Raw genomic sequence first — 7807 nt, forward strand, 5'->3', positions numbered from 1 at the left:
TGACACCTCCACCTTCCTCCCATCCTACCCATCCCTGCAGCAATGGCCTGATTATATTTCAAGTTATTACGGGATTAATACAGCTGCCCCTGGTGCCTCTTTCCCCTGAACTTCATCAATAAAAGTTGTGTACTGCTCTTACTCCGGCTGTTTCAGCTTCTCCCTGGATCTCCCCATGCTACCCGCGATGTCTCAGCAAGGCTGTATCATATCAGCCCTTCAGAGCTGCCAACACTGCTAGTGGTTAAAGCCTGCTCATGTCACGGCCTTGCATAAGCTGTGCGTATTTAAGAGGACATCTTGAGCTTTGCTATGCACGGCATCAGCTTGCTAAGTGGGTAGCGCATACTTAGCACTATTGAAAATAATGAAATAAGATAATCCACACGTACACATTAAAGAAAAAAAAAAAAGAAGAAGAAAAGAAAAAGATTCTGGCAGTGTTGTCTTGCTCTGAAACTACCAGAGTTATAAAAACTCCTCTACATGGACACTTTCAATAGAAAGAAAAAAAGGCAGGGGGAGCAAAAGACCTGGGCCCAGCACAAATCCATTTTTCCCCCACGGCATTTCTTGATTCAGTACAAGCTCTAGGTTTACTTCTTTGTGTTGGTGCTATAGGTTTCCCTCCACCAAGAATGCTATTTTCTAAAAACATCATTAAAAATGTAATTAACTGACTTATTCTTTGGAAAGTCTGCAGTTGTTTACAAAAGAATTGCCACACAAGCTGCCACCTTCAACTGTGTTGAATCGGGAAGTTATGCTCTTGTTTACAACTGCGCATCAATTCCACAATATATTTAGTTTTGGTACAAGTTACATATAAAATTCTTACTGAGCTTAATGTTGCAGCAAATAACACATACAGTAAGCGAGTAGGATTTATCACTGGCTGTAATGTCACAGTACATATTCTAAATATATACGGTGAGTGATATATGCACATGCACATGCAAACAAAATGGAAATATATTTAGTTTAAGAAGTGATGAATTATGTTTGCTTTCATTATTCTCATTTTGCATGTAGGAAAATGGAGATCGAGCACATCCACAAAAGCAGTGGCTGGTTGGGATCGCATCCGAGAACTGGCATGCTCGCTGGTAAGCAGGCTGGAGAGGAACAGCACTTTGCCACCCACAGCACACGCGGGGCTTCCCTCAGGGGGGAGGGATGCAAACAAACCCCGTGGCAGTCACTGGATGCTCCCAGAAAGCACGCAACATCATCTAGCTCAAACGCCTCCCCAAGAAGTTCAAACATTTTTTAAAGATGCAAGTGGCAATATTGCCCTATAAATTCTATTTTTTCATTCTTCTTCATCTTTTTGTCTCTTTCCTAAACACAGAGGCCAGAAGGCTATGCTTAAATAATTCATTTACAAATTTTCAATATCTTTTTGAACTATAGCAATTAAACGGAAAATAGAAAAAAGCTCAGCATCCTGTTTGGATGTAATTAAAGGTATAATCTGTTCCATTTGAATACTCCAGTGCTTACCCTTCTTAAAACAACAAATAAGAATAGTAGCTCATTTGCAATGTGTTTTTTTTTCAAGCCATCTAAAAAGACTAACTGATGAAGCAAGAATAATAATTTTTAAATGTGGCATAAGCACAAAAATACCAGCTACAGCTTTCAAATGATTGCTGCAGATCCCAAGTCTGATGAGAGTTCAATAGCAAGGGGTATAAGCTTTATGGCAAAACACTGAAGTCTTCCACTATTTCGTATCAGCATCTTGCTATGGCTGATATAATTACCTATCAAATACATCAGTGGAATGACTATCAGAGGATATCAAAAAATACATAAGTCGGATGCATATCAGCTCCGTCTTTTAGGGGCTGTTTGATCTCAAGTTTTTTTTGCAAGAATAAAAGACAAATACTGCATTCATTGCCCCTTTGTTTTCTATAAGCAGCCGATGATTTTACAGCACAATAAAATTAGACTATTACTGGCTAGCTTATGAGTTGTAGCTGGATCTTTTTCCTCCTACTGGACATTTCTCCACTGCTTCTCAAAGAAATTGAAGTCAGGTGTAAAGTTAATATCTGCCTTGTTCATTTATTCTTCTGTAAGCAATCAGGATTTCCCCAAATCACAGGGCAATCTCTTCCCTTTCGAGAAAGAATATAGGCCCTGTTCTCTCCATTTAGTTTAACAAAACAACTGGCAGAAGTTCAATGGAACCGATGATTATTCCGAGAGGTTACGGTGAACCACCGACGTTGTTAGCAAAAGGCTCGCTTGAAAGATCCCCTAAGAGGAAAAGTGCATGGATATTTCAAAATGTAATTAACAGCTTATTCCAACAACACGGGAAAGAAACAGCGACTGTGCTGGCTGCAGAGGAACCCGGCTGCATGGCACACAGTGCTTCAGCAGCCACCACTCCCGTGAAAGGAAGGGACACAGCCAGCAGCAACAGGGACAGTGCTGTGCCCTGCTCTCCAGCACCGAGAGGCACTAGGGCTGGCCCCATCTGCATGGTTGCCTTGTGTGCTACTGCCTTTGCTGTGCTTGGTAGTGCAGATGATGCTCTCACGGGCAGGGTCTTGGGGTCCAGGACCTCACTGGAGAGACTAACTTCTTTCAAAAGGTCCACTTTCTCTCCACTGTAATGCTCTCTCTCTCAGTTCTTTTGGGGCAGGAATTTCTCAAGCTTAGTTTTGGTCTTAATACCATGGTCTGAAGGTCTGTTTCAGCAAAATTGTTGAGCTTTTTTTTTTTTATTTTTTATTTTTTTTTTTTAGCAAAGTATATAGCAGCGACTAAGCAAAATAATAATTATTTTTTTTACATTGTTTAACCATTTAAAAATAATTCAGTTTTCAAACTCAGTGTTTTTGTCAGCTGGGGTGTACATCTAACGTGGCAGGGAACAGATTTAAACAAACAAAATGGTTGTTAAAATGCAGGAGTGATGGGAACATGGCACAGTGCTCTGAGAGACCTGTGTTTGACCAGTAAGTACAAGAGAAGTTAAAGCTCAAAGCTCATATTCTTTGAAGGTTATTCAGCACTGTTTAAAATTTCTAGCCATCCCAGCTGTGCGTGCTTTGCTGTTTAAAAACCCCAACCCTTTGCAGAGCCAGGCCTGCAGAGGCTGGGGACCTTCCTCCAGCTGTGGGGCCAGCAGATGTTGCTAGACTCTTTGCTTCTTCCCTGACCCAGCATGGCATGGCTGCTGTATGGCTTGCACTTCGCTACTGTTCTGCAACTTGCTGCTTTTCATACAGTAGCACTGAGAGGCCTCAGTTAAAACAACCAAAACACTAATAATAATAAAAAAAATGGCCTGTGGGTGCCAGGCTGTTGCTTGCTCTTCAGGAGAGAAGCCAGAGGTGAGCAGAGGTGAAGGAGCACCACACGTCGCCTCACCAGGCGAAGGCTTAAACCCACGGCTATCATTTCCCAACCATCAAGCCGAACAGCCCCCTGCATGCCAAAAAACATTTTTGTGGACGTAACTATAGACATGCGGCTAAAGGCAACACAACAGAACCTGGCTTGTTAAAAAATACCCACAGAGCGTGGGGAAAAAATAAAAATCTTCAACACAGCCTCGTCTGTCTCCAGCGAACAGGGCTTGTTTCAGGCCCTGGGCTCAGGCGCAGGTCCGAGCCACGGCGGGTGAGTGAGCTCCTGGCTGTCGGCCGCGCCGGTTTCGCGGAGACTCGCACGCAGGCATCGCCCTGCCCTTCACCACTGGCTGGGGCCTGGCTTGGCCGCCTCGCAGGTACTCGTGCCACCCCCTTGCCACCCGGCATGGCAGCCCGCCTGGCCGCCCCCGGCTGGGATGGCACGGCGGCTCTGGGACACGGGCCATCCCCCCCAAGGAACATCTCTGAGAGACACCAGCCCTGCGAAAGAAGCCACGCTTATCTCATGCATGCCACAGGTGTGATGTCAGCCCCTCTGGCAAAGGAACGAGGATGTCTACAGCCTCCACCGTGCAAAAATGCAGGAACTGAAGTTAACGTGCCTCAGACTTTGTTAAAATATGGTGATAATTAAGAAATATAATTACCACTACAAAGTTAATTCCTCTTTGAGTTCTTACAAACAAGTTTTTAATTTGCACCGAGCATTTACATTTCAGATGCGCAGTCACCCAGGCACAGCTGCCACGTGGCCCCAGGCTCTGCCCTGCACGGGGCCGGAGGCACTGTGGGTCCCCAGGGAGGACCCGCTGCCACCACCACTGCAGCCACCGCAGCCACTGCTGCCACCAAGGCCTGGACACAGCTGGTAAGATGGTGCAATTGCCTTAAACTGTCTCACCTGTTCTGTTGTACAGGCGTGAAAATAGCAGCCATGTCAGACACACGCCTGCTTTTTATTAAAAAACAAAAACAAAGAACTTATGAGGTAATTGATTGCTTTCTTCTAGTCTTTTATTAGTTGTGATTAAGGAGCTATAGTAGCCCTGTTTACATATCTCCAACAAGTCAGGACCTGCAGCGCGTTATTGGCTTGCGGCCCACAGCTCGCAGTCCATTCTCCACAGAATCAATCTGAAGTGGAAAACATCCCCGTAGGAAGCACGCACATCCCTGCATACACAAGAGCAGAAACCAGCAATAACTGCAGGCCCCGCATGCTGCCAGCCCAAGGCACGGGCCTGCTGCTGCCCGCAGTGCACTCATGCTGCAGGGCTGAGGGCTCGTGCCTTCAGCCCGACCGGGGATGTGGGTGAGCTGCTGCACTTCGCTGCCGCTCACAGCTCAGGCTCGGCGGATACGAACTGAGAGCTCCTCACTGCTTAACATGCAGGCAAAGCACTACCAATCTAAAATGGCTGATCAGTAATACTTTAATTGCAGTTTCATAGAAACAAATTGCTATTTAATTGCAATAAGCTCTTCCGTGGCTTCGCTGGACTGACAATAGGCATACACCTGGTACTAAAAAGTAACAAGCGGCAAGGATGGCTATCTGGTAGTTCATGTAGGGTAGGCTGAGGCTGTAACACCGGTCCTGGAACACACCATTTCACACTTAAGAAATATAATATTTTAAAAAATATATACGTTTATGTCTCCGTCTCTATTTCATTTACTTCACTAAAGCTGCTCAGAACATGGGTCCTTGGAAAAGCTTAACACTTAATACCAGCCAAAGAATTTTGATATTAGGTTTAATTTAAAATGATCTTTTGAAATGCCTGGTAGCAAGTCAAATTATGCTAGCATCAGATTTATTTTTTTATTTTAGTATTTTTCCTAAAATTAGATGGTGCAAATTTTAACTGTGTTAACTAACAGGGAAAAACGGAAACAAACGCAGTGTGGTTAATATTCTAAAGATGTGACTTAATTTCATAGGCTTCATTTTAGTAAGACATTCTCATTTTATATTTCATAAGATACTGCATAACCTGTTAAAATATTTAAAGATAAATCATGTAGGACTGAAAAGACAGTATCTTGTTGCAAACAGAATTTGGTTTGGAAAGGCTTAATGTCCCACTGCCTGCCAGGATGCGTAAATCTCATAACTAGACAGCTGGATAGGTAAAAACATTAAACCCATTTAGAGGGCAATCTTTTTACAAAATTGTTTCATTAATAAGAGTGACAATTTATATGATTGAGACATTTAGATGCAGTATAGACAGAGCATTTTATCCAGGTTCACCAGGATGATTTCAGATTAGTAATATTTCCTTTGATTTTTTTTTAACAGCATTCATTTTTGAAAGTGAGGGAAGCTCTTACTGAATGATTATTTGTATGACTTTTCAGCAGCACTAAATGCAGGAGGTGTATTTCAGACTCAACCTAGCAAATGCATGTGATAAAAGGTGAACAAGTACACATTTCTCTTCACAGATCTAAAAAAAAAGTCATTTTTCACATATGGACAAATCTAAGTGTTTCCAGTAGCCTTCTACCCACACCTAACATCCCCATTACAGCCTGTTTTATTGTCTGAAATGCCTCTGGTTTCAAGAAAGTGTTTTACCTAAAGGAAGAATACTACTTAAATAAGTTCTATTGTATATTCATAGCTCCATTAGTCCTCCTCCAATTTAGCACATCAAAGCAAAGGCTTCATCACTTGCATGTGGATTATGCTAACATGAGTGACATTTGTAATCTTATAGGTCTGCAACTTAAGAAATGCTTTTAAAGTAAGCTATTAAATAGGTAGCTGTGCTTTACAAACGAGTCATATAATAGTTTATTTAAAGCCGTTAATGAACTTCAACCTCTACATCACTAAATGCTATACTACATTACTTACTAGAAGTTATTAGCTATCTTCTTAACACTTCTAGGTTATATTGGACAACCAAAAATCTGTACATGTTAGATTTAAACACGGTACCTTGAGTGCTTATACTGAAAGAATATAAAAAGATGTCTGCAGACTCACTAATACTTGAATTCTATATTCATATGACTTCAAGTGTCTTTTCAAAGATATTCAAGCAGCACAATTTGCAAGACTCTTACCTAAAGACTTTAATGCCAGATCAAAAACCTTACAAACTTATTTTAAAAATATATGTAAGTGCATTTAATTAAAAAAAAAAAAAAAGACATACATAGCTTCAGTAGTTTTATTACTTTATATGTTATGTGAGTGTTCTTTTGTCTTTACTGTCTAATACTGTACACTACATCATTTTCTTGTCTCTACAACAGTCCGATTTTTGCACAGGCACTGAAGTGTTAAAGAAGAAATTCAGCAGACCTCCAGTATAGTAGAGATCAAGAAAGTAAGATCTGAAAAAAAAGATCTGCTGTTGGTTTAGACCGACAAATCTGTAATTCAGCTTTTTGTGTATCAGCAGCACAACAAAAGTAAGTCAAGCTCACGCCGTAACCAAACAAAGCTAAACAATGAACATCTCCTTAAAAGCAGAATTAAAAAAAAGAAAACATAATGATGATGTATTTCAAATGTATTAGTCTTCAATAAAAGCCGAACAGTTGGTAATATTGATTTGCTATGAATTGCAGCAGACACACATTCTAGGTGCTTGCAGTTTCCTGATTGAAGGCATTCAATGCACAGTCATAGATTCATGTTAGTATTCTTGCTATAAGAATGAAAAGTGGTTTTGTTTTTTTTTTTTCTCAAAACTTATTCTACACAGATCTACCAATAAGTAGCTGAAGGGGAAAACCCAGTGAATGAAGTTGTTCCCTTTCTAAGCTTAGAGGAAGTTTTCTTGCTCTTTTGTGTCTTTCTTTCCAGAGGACAGATCATGTTTGAGATCAGATTGCTCTCGGAAATAGTCCAGGAAGCGTGTTTTTCTTTCCTTATCAGTTTTAAAAAGTTAAGTCTCTTGCCTCAACAAACTCAACTTTATGTTGTTCAGGTCAGAATAGCTATTGTATCCCTTTTTATGAATACTCAATTCTATTGCTCAGTGTGAAGTACAGCCCTTTTGTTGCTTTTATTTTTATTATTATTCTTTGACCTCTTATGGTCTATACGTACACACTCATGTTTGCACTCTCACAGACACATGCATACCCCTAACAGTTCTGCGGGAAAGAACTGGATAGAAAGAGACCACAATACCTATAATACATACCATAATTCACTGCAATATGAACTGTAATAGATTTTTGTTTGTTACCAGAAGTAAGAATCTCATTGAAAAATAAAGATCATTTTGAAGCAGTGCTCTGTATCCTTGCCAAGAGTAACACAGTAGTAGTTTAACAGGTTTTTTACTGGCATAAGACAAAAAAGAAAAAAAAAGCTATTTTTAAAGGTAACTGACAATTAAGGTAAGTCATGACTATGTAAGATTTAGTTTCAGAGTAATGTTTTGAAT

The 7807-nt window shown here is 40.8% G+C and overlaps 1 long non-coding RNA gene across 1 annotated transcript in view; it reads left to right on the forward strand.

Moving 5' to 3' along the window:
* LOC309880829 overlaps positions 1–7669 on the forward strand; it is an 11412-nt gene extending 3743 nt beyond the window's left edge. Inside the window, exons 2-3 of the long non-coding RNA XR_014318034.1 lie at positions 1033–1106; positions 3321–7669. This is a non-coding gene — a long non-coding RNA (uncharacterized lncRNA). The remainder of the gene's footprint in view (positions 1–1032; positions 1107–3320) is intronic.
* Positions 7670–7807: the final 138 nt, after the last annotated feature.

The sequence above is a fragment of the Aythya marila genome (genome assembly GCF_965140915.1).
Source record: "Aythya marila genome assembly, chromosome: 8".
NCBI classification, from domain to species: domain Eukaryota; kingdom Metazoa; phylum Chordata; class Aves; order Anseriformes; family Anatidae; genus Aythya; species Aythya marila.